The sequence below is a fragment of the Coregonus lavaretus genome, assembly GCF_964263955.1.
Source record: "Coregonus lavaretus genome assembly, chromosome: 3".
In the NCBI taxonomy this organism is placed as follows: domain Eukaryota; kingdom Metazoa; phylum Chordata; class Actinopteri; order Salmoniformes; family Salmonidae; genus Coregonus; species Coregonus lavaretus.
In genome coordinates, this window is record NC_139990.1 from 26,439,406 (window position 1) to 26,461,960 (window position 22,555).

The window sequence follows — 22,555 nt, forward strand, 5'->3', positions numbered from 1 at the left end:
AAAATACTCATGGAATGTGCGTTGTGTGTGTTCATTTGTGTTGGTGTGTGTATGTGTGTCTACCACTGTGTCATGTATGTTGGTTGACATGTCAGGATTCAAGACGGGTCACTCAACCGAGACTGCTCTTCTCTGTGTCACAGAGGCTCTCCGTACTGCCAAAGCTGACTCTCTCTCCTCTGTTCTCATCCTCATAGATCTATCCACTGCCTTCGACACCGTGAACCATTAGATCTTCCTCTCTACCCTCTCAGGGCTGGGCGTCTCTGCACACTCTTGGATTACATCCTAACTGGTAGGCCGCTCCTACCAGGTGACGTGGAGAGGATCTGTGTCTGCACCACATGCTCTCACTACTGGTATCCCCCAGGGCTAGGTTCTAGGCCCTCTCCTCTTCTCTCTATACACCAAGACACTCGGCTCCATCATATCCTCACATGGTCTCTCCTATCGTTGCTATGCGGATGACACTCAACCACCTTTCTCCTTCCCCCATTCTGACACCCAGGTGGCGACACGCATCTCTGCGTGCCTGCCAGATAGCTCATCTTGGATGTCGGCCCACCACCTCAAGCTCAACCTCGACAAGACGGAACTGCACTTCCTCCCGGGGAAGGCCTGCCCGCTCCAAGAGCTCTCCATCACAGTTGACAACTCAACAGTGTCCCCCTCTCAGAGTGCAAAGAACCTTGGCGTGACCCTCGACAACACCCCGTCTTTCTCAGGCAAACATCAAAGCAGGGACTCACTCCTGCAGGTTCATGCTCTACAACATCCGTAGAGTACTACCCTACCTCACACAGGAAGCGGTGCAGGCCCTAATCCAGGCACTTGTCATCTCCTGTCTGAACTACTGCAACTCGCTGTTGGCTGGGCTCCCCGCTTGTGCCATCAACCCCCTGCAATTTATCCAGAACACTGCAGCCTGCCTGGTGTTCAACCTTCCTAAATTCTCCCGTGTCACCCCGCTCCTCCGCACACTCCACAGGCTTCCAGTCGAAGCGCGCATCCACCATGGTACTTGCCTATGGAGCAGCAAGAGGAACTGCCGCTCCCTACCTTCAGGGTCTGCTAAAACCCTACACCCCAACCCGAGTACTCCATTCTGCCATCTCTGTTCTCTTGGCCCTCCCACCCCTACAGGAGTGCAGCTCCCACTCAGCCCAGTCCAAGCTCTTCTCTGTCCTGGCACCCCAATGGTGGAACCCCATCTTCCGAAAACATCTGAAACCCTATCTCTTCAAAGAGTATCTTAAATAATCCCATTTCTTTTAATTTGATTAAAACCAAGCATAGCCTACCCTCCCCTTAATCATGGCTGGTTTAGCAGCATGGCATAGGTGCGTCTTTTTCTCCTGGCCATTAGCCAAAAGTAGCCTATGAATAAAGGGGTTTTAAATGGTCTACTGAGAGTGCTTTGAAGACCAAATATTCACAATTCACATACCTGCATTTCACTTGTTCAAGTAGGCTATCCATCTCCATTTACAAAGAACGCCCGATTACATTTTAGTCATTTAGCAGACGCTCTTATCCAGAGCAACTTACAGTTAGTGAGTGCATACATTTTTCATACTGGCCCCCTGTGGGAAACGAACCCACAACCCTGGCGTTGCAAGCGCCATGCTCTACCAACTGAGCTACAGGGGACCTAAGATTACCAAAGACACGCTCCTCCAAACTATTCAATCTTCCTATAATGCCATATATCAATGGCAGATTTTTTGGGGGAATACGCTTCGCACATATAGGCAGCGATAGAATTAACAGGAGCCTAGTATTTGTATAGACGTGCAACTGTAATGCATAAAGACATTTAGGCCTACGTGCGCACACAGTGCCATGGAACGAGAGAAGCAATTTATGATATCATGCTTCTGACCCGATCCTATTTAGAAATATTGTTGTTGGTTTAAAAAATGGATTGATTGTTTTTTGTTTAATTTGATTAAAAACCAAATGTATTAGAAAGATTAACTGTCCATGGGTTTATGGTAAGAACGTACATGGCTCGAATGCAATGCAATTCTGTCTGCTATTTCTGGAGAAGTGCAAATATGATCTGTAAGATGGTTCCAGAAAACATTACATTTGCGAGCAGTATAATGGTGAATGGACATTCCCCCTTTCTCTTTATATTGGATCTTTATCCAGCTCCTGTGAAAAGTTTGGATGTGCGTAAAACCCTCCATAGTCTATGTTGCCTTGTCTGTATTATACGCCCACGGGGAGCAATTATGGTGCCTGTACTGTATTTAGATATAGCCTATTTAAAACATGTTGTTTTGTTTTTAATAGAATTTGATTAATAAATGATACAGGAGAGAACTTGTGGCTATGACCATGTCACAGCCATGATAAAAATGTCATAACACATCGACTCAAGTGTATTATTACTTTTATGCAACGGGTTACCAGCATTAAAAAGCAAGACTCTTTCCCAAGCCATCAATTTTTCAACCAAAACTGATGCTCCATTCACTAACACTTGTTGTCAAGTCCAGTTTTAGGTGTTCTCTGGTTAGTTCTATTCCTATTGACTGCCATGTAAACAATAATGGTTGCTATGCAGGCTCTACCCCCTTGATAGTTACCCAACTACACAGCTAACACAATCACTTCAGACTGAAGCTGGGAAGACAGCAAACTAGCAGCATTTCATTTCATTTTACCTGTTTTTCTATCGACATTTCTTTGTATCTATATCCATAAAATTATGCTGATTCAAGATTTCGACTAGCTGAGAAAAGCTGCCTGTCTGTCTCATTACTCGTCCCGATGTTGTCTAGTATATTATGGGCAGGATAGACTAACAATGGGAATTCCAAACCACCCGTTGTATAATTACGCAATAAGACCCGAGGAGGTGTGGTAAAACAGCTTCTATCTCTAGTCCATCAGACTGTTAAATAGCCATCACTAGCCGGCTACCACCCAGCTGGTTACTCAACCTGCACCTTAGAGGATGCTGCCCTATATACATAGACATGGAATTACTGACATTTTAATAATGGAACACTAGTGACTTTTGTCACGAACCGGCTCAAGTTCGTAACAAAAGGGAGACACGTGGAGACAAGGAATACTCAAAGTATATATTTATTAACTAAAGTAAACTAAATCAAATGACAATGGTGTGTGTAATCAGTAATGCAAGTGAGTGTTTGCATGCATAAATGTAATATGGAAAGGTGTTGAGAGGTGCCAAAGCAACAACCAAAAAGCCACAAAAAATACCACAACCAAAGTCAAAGTATCTGCCTGGAGAGAGACTTCTCAATGAATGTGGAAGAGGTCCATTTATGCTGGGACACACCCGGCCCAGGTGTTTCCCATGTAGCTGACGACCCTCCCAACTCCGCCCACCGGCATCCTACTAAGGAAACAAGAGCAAAGAGAGAAACAGCAGACAGAGTGGGAGGGTCATCACACTTTAATAATGTTTACATACTGCTTTACTCATCTCATATGTACAGTTGAAGTCGGAAGTTTACATACACTTAGGTTGGAGTCATTAAAACTTGTTTTTCAACCACTCCACAAATGTCTTGTTAACAAACTATGGTTTTGGCAAGTTGGTTAGGACATCTACTTTCTGTATGACACAAGTAATTTTTCCAACAATTGTTTACAGACAGATTATTTCACTTATAATTCACTGTATCACAATTCCAGTGGGTCAGAAGTTTACACACACTAAGTTGACTGTGCCTTTAAGCAGCTTGGAAAATTCCAGAAAATGATGTCATGGCTTTAGAAGCTTCTGATAGGCTAATTGACATCACTTGAGTCAATTAGAGGTGTACCTGTGGATGTATTTCAAGGCCTACCTTCAAACTCAGTGCCTCTTTGCTTGACATGATGGGAAAATCAATAGAAATCTGCCAAGACCTCAGAAAAAAAATTGTAGACCTCCACAAGTCTGGTTCATCCTTGGGAGCAATTTCCAAATGCCTGAAGCTACCATGTTCATCTGTACAAACAATAGTACGCAAGTATAAACACCATGGGACCACGCAGCCGTCATACCACTCAGGAAGGAGACGCGTTCTGTCTCCTAGAGATTTACGTACTTTTGTGCGAAAAGTGCAAATCAATCCCAGAACAACAGCAAAGGACCTTGTGAAGATGCTGGAGGAAACAGGTACAAAACTATCTATATCCACAGTAAAACGAGTCCTATATCGACATAACCTGAAAGGCCGCTTAGCAAGGAAGAAGCCACTGCTCCAAAACCGCCATAAAAAAGCCAGACTACGGTTTGCAACCGCTTTGGCCATAATGACCATCGTTATGTTTGGAGGAAAAAGGGGGTTGCTTGCAAGCCGAAGAACACCATCCCAACCGTGAAGCACGGGGGTGGCAGCATCATGCTGAGGGGGTGCTTTGCTGCAGGAGGGACTGGTGCACTTCACAAAATAGATGGCATCATGAGGAAGGAAAATTATGTGGATATATTGAAGCAACATCTCAAGACATCAGTCAGGAAGTTAAAGCTTGGTCGCAAATGGGTCTTCCAAATGGACAATGACTCCAAGCATACTTCCAAAGTTGTGGCAAAATGGCTTAAGGACAACAAAGTCAAGGTATTGGAGTGGCCATCACAAAGCCCTGACCTCAATCCTATAGAAAATGTGTGGGCAGAACTGAAAAAGCGTGTGCAAGCAAGGAGGCCTACAAACCTGACTCAGTTACACCAGCTCTGTCAGGAGGAATGGGCCAAAATTCACCCAAATTATTGTGGGACGCTTGTGGAAGGCTACCCGAAACGTTTGACTCAAGTTAAACAATTTAAAGGCAATGCTACCAAATACTAATTGAGTGTAGGTAAACTTCTGACCCACTGGGAATGTGATGAAAGTAATAAAAGCTGAAATAAATCATTCTCTACTATTATTCTGACATTTCACATTCTTAAAATAAAGTGGTGATCCTAACTGACCTAAGACAGGGAATGTTTACTAGGGTTAAATGTCAGGAATTGTGAAAAACTGAGTTTAAATGTATTTGGCTAAGGTGTATGTAAACTTCCGACTTCAACTGTATATACTGTATTCTATTCTACTGTATTTTAGACAATGCCACTCCAACATTGCTCGTCCTAATATTTATATATTTCTTAATTCCATTCCTTTACTTTTAGATTTGTTATTGTTGTGAATTGTTAGATACTACTGCACTGTTGGAGCTAGGAACACAAGCATTTCGCTACATCCGCAATAACATCTGCTAAATATGTGTATGTGACCAATCCAATTTGATTTGATTTGATTTTGATTTATATGGCCAATATACCACAGCTAACCGCTATTCTTACGCATGACGCAACGCGGAGTGCCTGGACACAGCCCTTAGGCGTGGTGTACTGGCCTTATACCACAAACCCCCGAGGTGCCTCAATGCTATTATAAACTGGTTACCAACGTAATTAGAACAGTAAAAAGTATTATTTTTGTCATACCCATGGAATATGGTCTGACATACCACAGCTTTCACCCAATCAGCATTTAGGGCTCGACACCCAGTTTATAATTAGAATTACACGCTGTCTTTTTAGGCCTTTTTAGGCCTGTCTTTTTAGAACCTAGTGAATTTAATCTTGCTTATTGACTAAGCTTGGTATGTCCATGTCCAGACTGCAATTTACAGTAGCCTATGTTTAACAATGTATTTCCATATTGAAGCAATGCAATTATAATAATAATAAATATAGCTGCAAGCAGCTGCAAGCACAGTGGGCCCACTGTGCCAACATCAGGACAAATTGGACACATCACCCTAGGATGAGCTACTTCTGTACTCCGTACCACACTTGTTAAATATCAGAACTCAACATCAAACAGATCATGCAATATGATGCTTTTGATGTATTTTGGACCATTTTCAATGAGGTTGACTACTTTAAACGTCTTCTTCTCCAGAACCGCTGAACCGATTGGCACCAAATTTGATATATAGCATTTATAGATGCACATCTTCAAACTCAATATTTTCCAAAACTCTTGCGCAACACAATATAGCCGCTATGAGCCAATGAGCTTGCATTAATTATTTTTCCTGTCAAACAGCGCCACCATGCAGCCAAACTTAATCATACTTTACAGGTTAGCTAGACTCATATCCCTGAGCACATGTGCTACATTTCATCACACTGAGTCAAACATATAAACGTGTCTGTTATAGCGTCACCGTGTGGTCGTTCTGAATGTGCTTAGATATGTTGAGTCTTGCAATGTTTGGAACATGTGTACCAAGTTTTGTTACAATACAAATATCTGTGTCAGAGTTATATGTATTTATGTGCCAGACTACACCCACATGAATGTTTATTGGTCTGTAGTGGCCATGTTGTTTGAGATACTATCCTGGATAAACATAATTTGTGAGAGCTTGGTCCATAGATGCCAACTATCAAGTTTTGTGCAGATCGGTCATTTGGTACCAGAGAAGTAGAGTTTTAAGTGTTTTTCACAAAATTCAAAATTCATCATGGCGGACCTTATGGGTCCTTGAGGCATATGTGTTCGTTGTGAGGAGAGGGACCTATATACCAAATTTCAGGACTCAAATGGGATGAGGGGCGTGAGCTTTCAAAGTTAGCATTTTCTATGGCCTTTTATTACGCCACCATGTGGCCAATTGTCATGACATTGCATGAGAGGGTGTGGCCCTTGCCCCTTTACCATCAAGCAAAGTTGCAACCTCCTAGGCCTTACCATCTCATAGGAATTAGCATTTCTTCACCAATTGGCAGAAAAAATAACCAGCTTTGCTTCTGAACCCCTAATAATTATGAACGCCCCCGAACCTATATAACGCTATCACCAGTGCTAAGATGAACCATTGCGTTAGGTTTGTTAAAATCGAGCCCAGACTGTATCCTGGTTGTGGGTTCATGGTCTGTTACAAACGAGAGACATAAGATAAAAGTATTTGCATTCATCATTTACATAGTTTATAGAATTCGAAGGAAATCCTGATGAACCAGACCTGCAGGATTAAGAGTGATCTTTACAACTACTGCTGCCACCATAGTAGACTGGGCGAGGTGTCGGTGACAACCTTTCCCAAAAAACTTCTGCTGAGGCAGAGCCCAAACTAGTAGCAGCCTTTGCAGCTTAACTGGGATCTAATGTCACTGTTTGCCAAGGATAAATTGATAACTGTAAATTGTTGTTAAAGTAAAACATGTCTGTGTAATATAATGTATCTCTTTATTTAAATTATTCCCCCCTCTTTTACAAAACACTGAATTACAACAGCCTTTAGTGATGACGTGATAATATAAAAACTCATTGACATTATGATTGACTAAGATGTTATATTTCATAACTGATATTACTGATAGGATCTTAAGGAGACAACACTGGGTGTACAAAACATTAGGAACTATTTCCATGACATAGACTGACCAGGTGAATCCAAGTGAAAGCTATGATCCCTTATTGATGTCACCTGTTAAATCCACTTCAATCAGTGTAGATGAACGGAAGGAGACAAGGTTAAAGAAGGATTTATAAGACAATTGAGACATGATTTGTGTATGTGCCATTCAGAGGGTAAATGGGCAAGACAAAGGTGCCTTTGAACAGTGTATGGTAGTAGGTGCCAGGCACACCGGTTTGAGTGTGTCAAGAACTGCAACGCTGCTGGGTTTTTCAAGCTCAACAGTTTCCTGTGTGTATAAAGAATGGTCCACCACCCAAACGACATCCAGCCAACTTAACACAACTGTGGGATGCATTGGAATCAACATGGGCCAGCATTCCTTTGGAAATCTTTCGACACCTTGTAGAGTCCATGCCCCCAACGAATTGAGGCTGTTCTGCAGGCAAAAGGGGTTGCATATCCAATATTAGGAAGATGTTCCTAATGTTTTGTACACTCAATGTATGTGACAGACTTGGCCTGAAAATCTGGCATTCGAATTGTCACACACCACAAAAGAAGTCTGCAGAATCCAAAAACATGTAAAACTGTCATTCATATTACACCTTAGCAGCGTAAAGCAGCGATGGGGTATGCCCTTCCATTTTGATACGTTGTCCCAAGTGGCTCAGAGCATGGAGGTACAGGTTTGGCTGGCAGGCTCTTACCTGGTACGTCTGAGTGCAAAGGATGGAGCAGAAAAACTAAACAATAACAAGACTAAACACTGTGAGGGAGTTCTTATTTTAATTTTGTCCAGATCTCTCTTCTTAACAAAAGTAAGTGAAATGTCATCAGGTGTCCACATGTTTGAGATGCTCTATACCATCACAACTTTTCATTGACCCTAAAAAGGTATTTACTACAAATTGATTTTATGATTAATATGAAGTTCATTTAAATTAAGTTAGTTTCGGTTTTAAAGTGTTTCATACATTAGGCCTAGATTGCTGTATGCTTAAATATAAACAGATTGTTGATTTCTATGAAACGATGTGTTTCATAGTTTCCAAAAGAGACCCCTAATTGTACAAGTTTGGGGTAAATTCTTTATGACTTACTGATTGTGGGAAAGTGTTGAAATAACATTTACCAAGAAATAGTAACACCACACTCTGCAAGCCACAAAGCCACATCTTGGGTCACATCTCTTTAAGTGATGCATACTTTCCTGTGAGGCATCAATGACCACATCATATCCTCTCTCATAGCTTATGTAGATTCAGTAGAACCAGTGTGGTCTTTGGTCATCTATTAGTCTGTGCGGAAGTTAAAGTAGTTTCAGGATTCAAACAGGCACTAATATGTTTTTTGTTTGGGACAGTGTTACTATGGTTTGATAAAGCAGCAATGCACAACAGGATGTGTATTATCAGAGGTGTTTGCATGTGACCATTTTGGCACTCACTCAAGATATTTCATCTTTTAAGTCCATTGACCTTTGACCAGGTAGTGTTTGTAAACCATAACATTAATGGGGGAAATTTCAAGGTCCAATGCAGCTGTTTTTATCTCAATATCAAAATATTTCTGGCTAACAATGAATTACCTTACTGTGATTGTTTTCAATCTAAATGGTAAAATATAAACAAAAATAGCTTCTTTGCAAAAGCAATTTCTCAAGCAAGAATTTTCCGAGGACTGTCTGGGAGGGATCTGAGTGGGGAAAACTGAAAACTAGCTGTTATTGGCAGAAAGGTTTGGAACTCTCTTTCCTATTGGTCTATTAACTAATTTATCGCCTGGTGATGTCACCAGGCAGGCCAAAACTCCATCCCACCAAAACGGGCTGAAAATCCAGCTTCCATTTTTTAAACAACTCTAAAGGGGCATTATCATAATTCTCACAATATTATTCCACCCTCATAGTCTGGAACTATCTATAAAATACAGGAACATCTCGTTTTTGACTGCACTGGGTCTTTAATGGTGTGCTTTTCAGCCTGGGTGTCACAATGACTGTAGTGCCACCTGCTGGTCCTTAAGCCTCCTTATATTCCTCTCACTTTTGTGAGCAGATCCAGTTATCCTCAGTTTCTACTAGGGTTGGGTTGAATTCCATTTAAATTTCTGTCAATTCAGAAAGTAAACAAAACTACAATTACAATTACTCATTTGAATGACTGGAATTGAAATGGAATTGACCCCAACACTGGTTTCTACATGACTTTTGAATGTTATTCCCTTTTTGTCTTGGCACTACAGAGGGAGTGGTGCAACTGTCTATCTATGCCTGCGCAATCATACCATCCTTACCAAAACAAACTCAGAATTTGATGCTGGTAGTTAGGTTTGCTAGGCCTCAGTCTTGCTTGGCCAGACTAGCTAGCTAGGCCCTACAGTAGTGTAGCCTAATGGTAATAATTTCCCCCTGTGTCACAGTAACTCCCCTGCATTCTATCAGTTGCTTCAAAGCAGTAGTAGGAACACACACATTCTGGCAGGCTTGTATTGGTTTATAATAGTACCAGGAACACACTGTGACATTTCCCAATCCCTTCCCAACCCCCAAACACATACAGTATTACTCAACATCCTAAAGTAAACAAGATCAGCATTCCCTTGAAAAGGAGTCACCCACTTCCCATATCTATTTTGACATTGCCAACTCCCAGATAGTGAATGAATCCAGGGGAGTATCACACAGCATTCTGATGTGAGAAGACTTAGCGACACAGTAACAGACACAAAAAACGGGAATTAACCTTTTGTTACTGTCTGGCTCAATGTGATATGTAATGTGTAGCCTAGTAAACCTACACAATGTAAGTTTAAGGTACACACACACACACACACACCTAAAGACATTGAATTTACATCATTTATCCCCACCGGTCATTACAGTATTTTTTATCGCTTTGGAACTTTTTTCCCAAGCATGTTGTGAATTTTCAAAACTCAAAACTGATAACACTAGTAATGACCCAATCTTATGTTCAGAACCATTGATTGTGCATTCATTTGGGGTTTCACACATATTTCATTCATGCAAAGTTTTTCATGAAATACCATGAGAACCTTTTGTGATAGGATCACCATTTAGTCATTTTAACTACCTTTAATCCAATAGCAAAAAATATTGCCAGGACCAGCAGGGGGAGTGGTCGGGTTTCATCCCCTGGGCAGAGATGGCCCAAAACTCACTCTGCCACTCCTCCACTAACCTTTCTCCATTTCAGTGTGTGTTAGGTTATCAGCCGGTCCTGGCACCTTGGCATCAGAGCCAGATCGAGGCTCCTGCGGTGGATGAGTGGTTTCGGCACTCGGAAGAGACCTGTAACGCTGCCCATGTACGCCTGCAGTGGGCCATCAGGCGACAAAAGGCGAGCGCCGACTGCCACCGCAGTGAGGCCCCGGTGTATGCACCGGGGGACCGGGTCTGGCTCTCGACCCGAAACGTGCCCCTTCGCCTGCCCTGCCGGAAGCTGGGTCGGCGGTTTGTGGGGCCATTTAAAGTCCTGAGGAGATTGAACAAGGTTTGTTATAGGTTACAGCTTCCTCCTAATTACCGTATTAACCCCTCGTTCCGTGTGTCTCTCCTCAGGCCGGTAGTAGCTGGTCCACTCCAGGAGTCTGAGGTACGGGAGGTTCCTCCGCCCCCACTGGACATTGAGGGGGCACCGGCGTACTCGGTCCGTTCCATCTTGGATTCGAGGCGTCGGGTGGGGGGCCTGCAGTATCTTGTGGAGTGGGAGGGGTACGGTCCGGAGGAACGGTGCTGGGTCCCTAGGAGGGACATCCTCGATCCCTCCATGTTGAGGGATTTACACCGTCGTCATCCGACTCGCCCTGCTCCGCGTCCTCCTGGCCGTCCCCGAGGCCGGGGTCGGCGCACGGCTGGGGCCGCGCGTCAAGGTGGGGGGGGGGGTTACTGTCACAGATTCAGCCGAGGCTGCCCCTCCTCCTTGCTCGGGCAGGCTTCGGCGTTCGTCGTCACCGGAGTACTAGCTGCTACCGATCCATGTTTCTATGTTCTACTTGTTTTGTCTGTATTGGTCTCACCTGTTTCCCATCATGTAATTATGTCTTCCCTATTTAACCCTCTGGCTCACACTGTGTGTTGTGCGTGTTTGTTCATGTTTTGGTTGTCGTATGTGAGCGGGTTTGTTCATTCAGATACCTACGAGTAAAGTACGTTTTTCATTTAGCTCTGTGTCCTGCGCCTGACTTCGTCCTACCGCATTACACTGACGCCTTGACAATGGAGGTACAGGTTTGGCTGGCATGCTCTTACCTGGTACGCCTGAGTGCAAAGGATGGAGCAGAAAAACTAAACAATAACAAGACTAAACACTGTGAGGGAGTTCTTATTTTAATTTTGTCCAGATCTCTCTTCTTAACAAAACTAAGTGAAATGTCATCAGGTGTCCACATGTTTGAGATGCTCTATACCATCACAACTTTTCATTGACCCTAAAAAGGTATTTACTACAAATTGATTTTACGATGAATATGAAGTTCATTTAAATTAAGTTAGTTTCGGTTTTAAATTGTTTCATACATTAGCCCTACATTGCTGTATGCTAAAAAATAAACAGATTGTTGATTTCTATGAAACGATTTGTTTCATGGTTTCCAAAACAGACCCCTAATTGTACAAGTTTGGGGTAAATTATTCATGACTTACTGATTGTGGGAAAGTGTTGAAATAACATTTACCAAGAAATAGTAACGCCACACTCTGCAAGCCACAAAGCCACATCTTGGGTCACATCTCTTTAAGTGATGCATACTTTCCTGTGAGGCATCAATGACCACATCATATCCTCTCTCATAGCTTATGTAGATTCAGTAGAACCAGTGTGGTCTTTGGTCATCTATTAGTCTGTGCGGAAGTTAAAGTAGTTTCAGGATTCAAACAGGCACTAATATGTTTTTTGTTTGGGACAGTGTTACTATGGTTTGATAAAGCAGCAATGCACAACAGGATGTGTATTATCAGAGGTGTTTGCATGTGACCATTTTGGCACTCACTCAAGATATTTCATCTTTTAAGTCCATTGACCTTTGACCAGGTAGTGTTTGTAAACCATAACATTAATGGGGGAAATTTCAAGGTCCAATGCAGCTGTTTTTATCTCAATATCAAAATATTTCTGGCTAACAATGAATTACCTTACTGTGATTGTTTTCAATCTAAATGGTAAAATATAAACAAAAATAGCTTCTTTGCAAAAGCAATTTCTCAAGCAAGAATTTTCCGAGGACTGTCTGGGAGGGATCTGAGTGGGGAAAACTGAAAACTAGCTGTTATTGGCAGAAAGGTTTGGAACTCTCTTTCCTATTGGTCTATTAACTAATTTATCGCCTGGTGATGTCACCAGGCAGGCCAAAACTCCATCCCACCAAAACGGGCTGAAAATCCAGCTTCCATTTTTTAAACAACTCTAAAGGGGCATTATCGTAATTCTCACAATATTATTCCACCCTCATAGTGTGGAACTATCTATAAAATACAGGAAAATCTCATTTTTGACTGCACTGGATCTTTAATGGTGTGCTTTTCAGCCTGGGTGTCACAATGACTGTAGTGCCACCTGCTGGTCCTTAAGCCTCCTTATATTCCTCTCATTTTTGTGAGCAGATCCAGTTATCCTCAGTTTCTACTAGGGTTGGGGTGAATTCCATTTAAATTTCTGTCAATTCAGAAAGTAAACAAAACTACAATTACTCATTTGAATGACTGGAATTGAAATGGAATTGATCCCAACACTGGTTTCTACATGACTTTTGAATGTTATTCCCTTTTTGTCTTGGCACTACAGAGGGAGTGGTGCAACTGTCTATCTATGCCTGCGCAATCATACCATCCTTACCAAAACAAACTCAGAATTTGATGCTGGTAGTTAGGTTTGCTAGGCCTCAGTCTTGCTTGGCCAGACTAGCTAGCTAGGCCCTACAGTAGTGTAGCCTAATGGTAATAATTTCCCCCTGTGTCACAGTAACTCCCCTGCATTCTATCAGTTGCTTCAAAGCAGTAGTAGGAACACACACATTCTGGCAGGCTTGTATTGGTTTATAATAGTACCAGGAACACACTGTGACATTTCCCAATCCCTTCCCAACCCCCAAACACATATAGTATTACTCAACATCCTAAAGTAAACAAGATCAGCATTCCCTTGAAAAGGAGTCACCCACTTCCCATATCTATTTTGACATTGCCAACTCCCAGATAGTGAATGAATCCAGGGGAGTATCACACAGCATTCTGATGTGAGAAGACTTAGTGACACAGTAACAGACACAAAAAACGGGAATTAACCTTTTGTTACTGTCTGGCTCAATGTGATATGTAATGTGTAGCCTAGTAAACCTACACAATGTAAGTTTAAGGTACACACACACACACACACACCTAAAGACATTGAATTTACATCATTTATCCCCACCGGTCATTACAGTATTTTTTATCGCTTTGGAACTTTTTTCCCAAGCATGTTGTGAATTTTCAAAACTCAAAACTGATAACACTAGTAATGACCCAATCTTATGTTCAGAACCATTGATTGTGCATTCATTTGGGGTTTCACACATCTTTCATTCATGCAAAGTTTTTCATGAAATACCATGAGAACCTTTTGTGATAGGATCACCATTTAGTCATTTTAACTACCTTTAATCCAATAGCAAAAAATATTGCCAGGACCAGCAGGGGGAGTGGTCGGGTTTCATCCCCTGGGCAGAGATGGCCCAAAACTCACTCTGCCACTCCTTTACTAACCTTTCTCCATTTCAGTGTGTGTTAGGTTATCAGCCGGTCCTGGCACCTTGGCATCAGAGCCAGATCGAGGCTCCTGCGGTGGATGAGTGGTTTCGGCACTCGGAAGAGACCTGTAACGCTGCCCATGTACGCCTGCAGTGGGCCATCAGGCGACAAAAGGCGAGCGCCGACTGCCACCGCAGTGAGGCCCCGGTGTATGCACCGGGGGACCGGGTCTGGCTCTCGACCCGAAACATGCCCCTTCGCCTGCCCTGCCGGAAGCTGGGTCGGCGGTTTGTGGGGCCATTTAAAGTCCTGAGGAGATTGAACAAGGTTTGTTATAGGTTACAGCTTCCTCCTAATTACCGTATTAACCCCTCGTTCCGTGTGTCTCTCCTCAGGCCAGTAGTAGCTGGTCCACTCCAGGAGTCTGAGGTACGGGAGGTTCCTCCGCCCCCACTGGACATTGAGGGGGCACCGGCGTACTCGGTCCGTTCCATCTTGGATTCGAGGCGTCGGGTGGGGGGCCTGCAGTATCTTGTGGAGTGGGAGGGGTACGGTCCGGAGGAACGGTGCTGGGTCCCTAGGAGGGACATCCTCGATCCCTCCATGTTGAGGGATTTACACCGTCGTCATCCAACTCGCCCTGCTCCGCGTCCTCCTGGCCGTCCCCGAGGCCGGGGTCGGCGCACGGCTGGAGCCGCGCGTCAAGGGGGGGGGGGGGGGGGTTACTGTCACAGATTCAGCCGAGGCTGCCCCTCCTCCTTGCTCGGGCAGGCTTCGGCGTTCGTCGTCACCGGAGTACTAGCTGCTACCGATCCATGTTTCTATGTTCTACTTGTTTTGTCTGTATTGGTCTCACCTGTTTCCCATCATGTAATTATGTCTTCCCTATTTAACCCTCTGGCTCACACTGTGTGTTGTGCGTGTTTGTTCATGTTTTGGTTGTCGTATGTGAGCGGGTTTGTTCATTCAGATACCTACGAGTAAAGTACGTTTTTCATTTAGCTCTGTGTCCTGCGCCTCACTTCGTCCTACCGCATTACACTGACGCCTTGACAATGGAGGTACAGGTTTGGCTGGCATGCTCTTACCTGGTACGCCTGAGTGCAAAGGATGGAGCAGAAAAACTAAACAATAACAAGACTAAACACTGTGAGGGAGTTCTTATTTTAATTTTGTCCAGATCTCTCTTCTTAACAAAACTAAGTGAAATGTCATCAGGTGTCCACATGTTTGAGATGCTCTATACCATCACAACTTTTCATTGACCCTAAAAAGGTATTTACTACAAATTGATTTTACGATGAATATGAAGTTCATTTAAATTAAGTTAGTTTCGGTTTTAAATTGTTTCATACATTAGCCCTACATTGCTGTATGCTAAAAAATAAACAGATTGTTGATTTCTATGAAACGATTTGTTTCATAGTTTCCAAAACAGACCCCTAATTGTACAAGTTTGGGGTAAATTATTCATGACTTACTGATTGTGGGAAAGTGTTGAAATAACATTTACCAAGAAATAGTAACACCACACTCTGCAAGCCACAAAGCCACATCTTGGGTCACATCTCTTTAAGTGATGCATACTTTCCTGTGAGGCATCAATGACCACATCATATCCTCTCTCATAGCTTATGTAGATTCAGTAGAACCAGTGTGGTCTTTGGTCATCTATTAGTCTGTGCGGAAGTTAAAGTAGTTTCAGGATTCAAACAGGCACTAATATGTTATTTGTTTGGGACAGTGTTACTATGGTTTGATAAAGCAGCAATGCACAACATGATGTGTATTATCAGAGGTGTTTGCATGTGACCATTTTGGCACTCACTCAAGATATTTCATCTTTTAAGTCCATTGACCTTTGACCAGGTAGTGTTTGTAAACCATAACATTAATGGGGGAAATTTCAAGGTCCAATGCAGCTGTTTTTATCTCAATATCAAAATATTTCTGGCTAACAATGAATTACCTTACTGTGATTGTTTTCAATCTAAATGGTAAAATATAAACAAAAATAGCTTCTTCGCAAAAGCAATTTCTCAAGCAAGAATTTTCCGAGGACTGTCTGGGAGGGATCTGAGTGGGGAAAACTGAAAACTAGCTGTTATTGGCAGAAAGGTTTGGAACTCTCTTTCCTATTGGTCTATTAACTAATTTATCGCCTGGTGATGTCACCAGGCAGGCCAAAACTCCATCCCACCAAAACGGGCTGAAAATCCAGCTTCCATTTTTTAAACAACTCTAAAGGGGCATTATCATAATTCTCACAATATTATTCCACCCTCATAGTGTGGAACTATCTATAAAATACAGGAACATCTCGTTTTTGACTGCACTGGGTCTTTAATGGTGTGCTTTTCAGCCTGGGTGTCACAATGACTGTAGTGCCACCTGCTGGTCCTTAAGCCTCCTTATATTCCTCTCACTTTTGTGAGCAGATCCAGTTATCCTCAGTTTCTACTAGGGTTGGGTTGAATTCCATTTAAATTTCAGTCAATTCAGAAAGTAAACAAAACTACAATTACAATTACTCATTTGAATGACTGGAATTGAAATGGAATTGACCCCAACACTGGTTTCTACATGACTTTTGAATGTTATTCCCTTTTTGTCTTGGCACTACAGAGGGAGTGGTGCAACTGTCTATCTATGCCTGCGCAATCATACCATCCTTACCAAAACAAACTCAGAATTTGATGCTGGTAGTTAGGTTTGCTAGGCCTCAGTCTTGCTTGGCCAGACTAGCTAGCTAGGCCCTACAGTAGTGTAGCCTAATGGTAATAATTTCCCCCTGTGTCACAGTAACTCCCCTGCATTCTATCAGTTGCTTCAAAGCAGTAGTAGGAACACACACATTCTGGCAGGCTTGTATTGGTTTATAATAGTACCAGGAACACACTGTGACATTTCCCAATCCCTTCCCAACCCCCAAACACATATAGTATTACTCAACATCCTAAAGTAAACAAGATCAGCATTCCCTTGAAAAGGAGTCACCCACTTCCCATATCTATTTTGACATTGCCAACTCCCAGATAGTGAATGAATCCAGGGGAGTATCACACAGCATTCTGATGTGAGAAGACTTAGTGACACAGTAACAGACACAAAAAACGGGAATTAACCTTTTGTTACTGTCTGGCTCAATGTGATATGTAATGTGTAGCCTAGTAAACCTACACAATGTAAGTTTAAGGTACACACACACACACACACACCTAAAGACATTGAATTTACATCATTTATCTCCACCGGTCATTACAGTATTTTTTTTATCGCTTTGGAACTTTTTTCCCAAGCATGTTGTGAATTTTCAAAACTCAAAACTGATAACACTAGTAATGGCCCAATCTTATGTTCAGAACCATTGATTGTGCATTCATTTGGGGTTTCACACATCTTTCATTCATGCAAAGTTTTTCATGAAATACCATAAGAACCTTTTGTGATAGGATCACCATTTAGTCATTTTAACTACCTTTAATCCAATAGCAAAAAATACAAGATACATATTTCAAAACTGTTCTTCTTGAAGTGCTGACTAGAACGAATAGTAGATGGTAAATATCATTTTCCTTACAGTATTTAACTATAACTTGACATGCACAATTTTTTTTCAAAATTTGTTTACAACGGCAGGTTGTGAGCATGTTGAGAAATGTCTGTCTTACCGTTTCATTATCCTTATACAGTACATACAGTGCATTTTGAAAGTATTCAGACTCCTTCCCTTTTTCCACATTTTGTTACGTTACAGCCTTATTCTAACATGGATTATGTTAAAAAAATGTCCCCATAAATCTATACACAATACCCCATAACGACAAAGCAAAAACAGGTTTTTAGACATTTTTGCAAATTTATAAAACAGAAAAAACTGATACCTTATTTACATACAGTGGGGAAAAAAAGTATTTAGTCAGCCACCAATTGTGCAAGTTCTCCCACTTAAAAAGATGAGAGAGGCCTGTAATTTTCATCATAGGTACACGTCAACTATGACAGACAAAATGAGAAAAAAAAATCCAGAAAATCACATTGTAGGATTTTTAATGAATTTATTTGCAAATTATGGTGGAAAATAAGTATTTGGTCAATAACAAAAGTTTCTCAATACTTTGTTATATACCCTTTGTTGGCAATGATACAGGTCAAACGTTTTCTGTAAGTCTTCACAAGGTTTTCACACACTGTTGCTGGTATTTTGGCCCATTCCTCCATGCAGATCTCCTCTAGAGCAGTGATGTTTTGGGGCTGTCGCTGGGCAACAAAGACTTTCAACTCCCTCCAAAGATTTTCTATGGGGTTGAGATCTGGAGACTGGCTAGGCCACTCCAGGACCTTGAAATGCTTCTTACGAAGCCACTCCTTCGTTGCCCAGGCGGTGTGTTTGGGATCATTGTCATGCTGAAAGACCCAGCCACGTTTCATCTTCAATGCCCTTGCTGATGGAAGGAGGTTTTCACTCAAAATCTCACGATACATGGCCCCATTCATTCTTTCCTTTACACGGATCAGTCGTCCTGGTCCCTTTGCAGAAAAACAGCCCCAAAGCATGATGTTTCCACCCCCATGCTTCACAGTAGGTATGGTGTTCTTTGGATGCAACTCAGCATTCTTTGTCCTCCAAACACGACGAGTTGAGTTTTTACCAAAAAGTTCTATTTTGGTTTCATCTGACCATATGACATTCTCCCAATCCTCTTCTGGATCATCCAAATGCACTCTAGCAAACTTCAGACGGGCCTGGACATGTACTGGCTTAAGCAGGGGGACACGTCTTGCACTGCAGGATTTGAGTCCCTGGCGGCGTAGTGTGTTACTGATGGTAGGCTTTGTTACTTTGGTCCCAGCTCTCTGCAGGTCATTCACTAGGTCCCCCCGTGTGGTTCTGGGATTTTTGCTCACCGTTCTTGTGATCATTTTGACCCCACGGGGTGAGATCTTGCGTGGAGCCCCAGATCGAGGGAGATTATCAGTGGTCTTGTATGTCTTCCATTTCCTAATAATTTCTCCCACAGTTGATTTCTTCAAACCAAGCTGCTTACCTATTGCAGATTCAGTCTTCCCAGCCTGGTGCAGGTCTACCATTTTTTTTCTGGTGTCCTTTGACAGCTCTTTGGTCTTGGCCATAGTGGAGTTTGGAGTGTGACTGTTTGAGGTTGTGGATAGGTGTCTTTTATACTGATAACAAGTTCAAACAGGTGCCATTAATACAGGTAACGAGTGGAGGACAGAGGAGCCTCTTAAAGAAGAAGTTACAGGTCTGTGAGAGCCAGAAATCTTGCTTGTTTGTAGGTGACCAAATACTTATTTTCCACCATAATTTGCAAATAAATTCATTAAAAATCCTACAATGTGATTTTCTGGATTTTCTTTTCTCAATTTGTCTGTCATAGTTGACGTGTACCTATGATGAAAATTACAGGCCTCTCTCATCTTTTTAAGTGGGAGAACTTGCACAATTGGTGGCTGACTAAATACTTTTTTTCCCCACTGTAAGTGTTCAGACCCTTTGCTATGACACTCGAAATTGAGCTCAGATACACCCTATTTCCATTGATCATCCTTGAGATGTTTCTACAACTTGATGGAGTCCACCTGTGGTAAATTCACATGATTGGACATTATTTGGAAAGGCACACACCTGTCCAAATAAAGTCCCACAGTTGACAGAGCATGTCAGAGCAAAAACCAAGCCATGAGGTCAAAGGAATTGTCTGTAGAGCTCTGAGACAGGATTGTGTCGAGGCACAGATCTGGGGAAGGGTACCAAAACATTTCTGCAGCATTGAAGGTCCCCAAGAACACAGTGGCCTCCATCATTCTTAAATGGAAGAAGTTTGGAACCACCAAGACTCTTCCTAGAGCTGGCCGCCAGGCCAAATTGAGCAATCGAGAGAGAAGGGCCTTGGTCAGGGAGGTGACCAAGAACCCGATGGTCCCTCTAACAGAGCTCCAGAGTTCCTCTGTGGAGATGGGAGAAACTTCCAGAAGGACAACCATCTCTGCAGCACTCCACCAATCAGGCCTTTATGGTAGAATGGCCAGATGGAAGCCACTACTCAGTAAAAGGCACATGACAGCCCGCTTGGAGCTTGCTAAAAGGCACCTAAAGGACTCTTAGACCATGATAAACAAGATTCTCTGGTCTGATGAAACCAAGATTGAAGTCTTTGGCCTGAATGCCAACCGTCACGTCTGGAGGAAACCTGGCACCATCCCTACGGTGAAGCATGGTGGTGGCAGCATCATGCTGTGGGGATGTTTTTCAGCGGCAGGGACTGGGAGACTAGTCAGGATCAAGGGAAAGATGAACGGAGCAAAGTACAGAGAGCCTTGATGAAAACCTGCTCCAGAGCGCTCAGGACCTCAGACTGGGGCGAAGGTTCACCTTCCAACAGGACAACGACCCTAAGCACACAGCCAAGACAACGCAGGAGTGGCTTCGGGACAAGTCTATGAAAGTCCTTGAGTGGCCCAGCCAGAGCCCGGACTTGAACCCGATCTAACATCTCTGGACAGACCTGAAAATAGCTGTGCAGCTACGCTCCCTATCCAACCTGACAGGGCTTGAGAGGATCTGCAGAGAAGAATGGGATAAACTCCCCAAATACAGGTGTGCCAAGCTTGTAGCTTCATACCCAAGAAGACTCAAGGCTGTAATCGCTGCCAAAGGTGCTTCAACAAAGTATTGAGTAAAGGGTCTGAATACTTTCCGAATGCGCTGTAGATGTCACCTTGATACATAGCCTACATAAAGTCTACTACTCTATGGGGAGGGTAACACCGGGACACAGTGCCCTTCGCTCTCGCTTGACAAGCACTACTGTCCGGCAACTGCGTGGGAAGTAGCTACCTAGTAGCCAATATCAGGGTGACAGTACACCTATCATAAATACTTTTAATAAAAAATAAACAATCGTCAGTTTGATATGTACAATTATTTGTGTAAAACTAACAGTGAAATACGACTCAGACTCATCCTCTGGCTTAAAAACAGAAGTCCAAACTCTCGCAGTACGTTAGCTTGTGTGGTAAGAAACTGAAGAAAAAAACTACTGCTCAATAAACACTGTCCAACCTATAGCAGAGCGCTTTCGACACACCCACTCCTTTCCATACGCCCACTCCTTTCCACATGCCCACTCCTTTCCATACGCCCACTCCTTTCCATACGCCCACTCCTTTCCACATGCCCACTACTTTCCTTTTGATACACCCACCCGCCCAAACTCCGGTCGCAATATTGGGATGCAGCTACCCCCTTCTCATTCAAAGTGAAAACACTACACAAGAAGTGGGGCAGCATTGAGTTGCCATGACCTGCGTATTTGAATCAATGCTGAAAAAACATTAATGATTTATCAATGTAGTTTTTGTATGCAACGTGTATGTAGGCCTATACAACTCCCTTTCCACACTTGTCAGTCACCTAATAGTCTTAATTGTACACACCTTTAATAAATAGACAGTAGTTCACTTACCAGAATTTTTTTTACCTCAGACTCAGTCATGAAAATAAAACTGTTTACAGAAGTGCATTACTACTGTAGCTGTATAATGATTATAGACAACTGTACACACTGTACATGAAAGCATTTTAAAGGCTAGTGGTGCACTCTAGTGGCTGATCAAAGGAAAATAAGCGCAGAAAAAAATACACACTTTTTTATTACAATAGCCTACATGGAACAATTTTTAATCATTTTGAAGGCGAGCGGTGCACTCTGCTAATCATAATCTCTAGTATATTGATTGCACTGTACAGTCGTGGTTAAAAGTTTTGAGAATGACACAAGTATTGGTCTTCACAAAGTTCGCCGCTTCAGTGTTAGGAGATGTTTTTGTTAGATGTTCCTATGGTATACTGAAGTATAATTACAAGCATTCCATAAGTGTCAATGGCTTTTATTGACAATTACATTAAGTTTATGCAAAGAGCCAATATTTGCAGTGTTGACCCTTCTTTTTCAAGACCTCTGCAATCCGCCCTGGCATGCTGTCAATTAACTTCTGGGCCACATCCTGACTGATGGCAGCCCATTCTTGCATAATCAATGCTTGGAGTTTGTCAGAATTTGTGGGTTTTTGTTTGTCCACCCGCCTCTTGAGGATCACCCACAAGTTCTCAATGGGATTAAGGTCTGGGGTGTTTCCGGGCCATGGACCCAAAATGTCGATATTTTGTTCCCCGAGCCACTTAGTTATCACTTTTGCCTTATGGCAAGGTGCTCCATCATGCTGGAAAAGGCATTGGTCGTCACCAAACTGTTCTTGGATGGTTGGGAGAAGTTGCTCTCAGAGGATGTGTTGGTACCATTCTTTATTCATGTCTGTGATCTTAGGCAAAAAATGTGAGTGAGCCCACTCCCTTGGCTGAGAAGCAACCCCACACATGAATGGTCTCAGGATGCT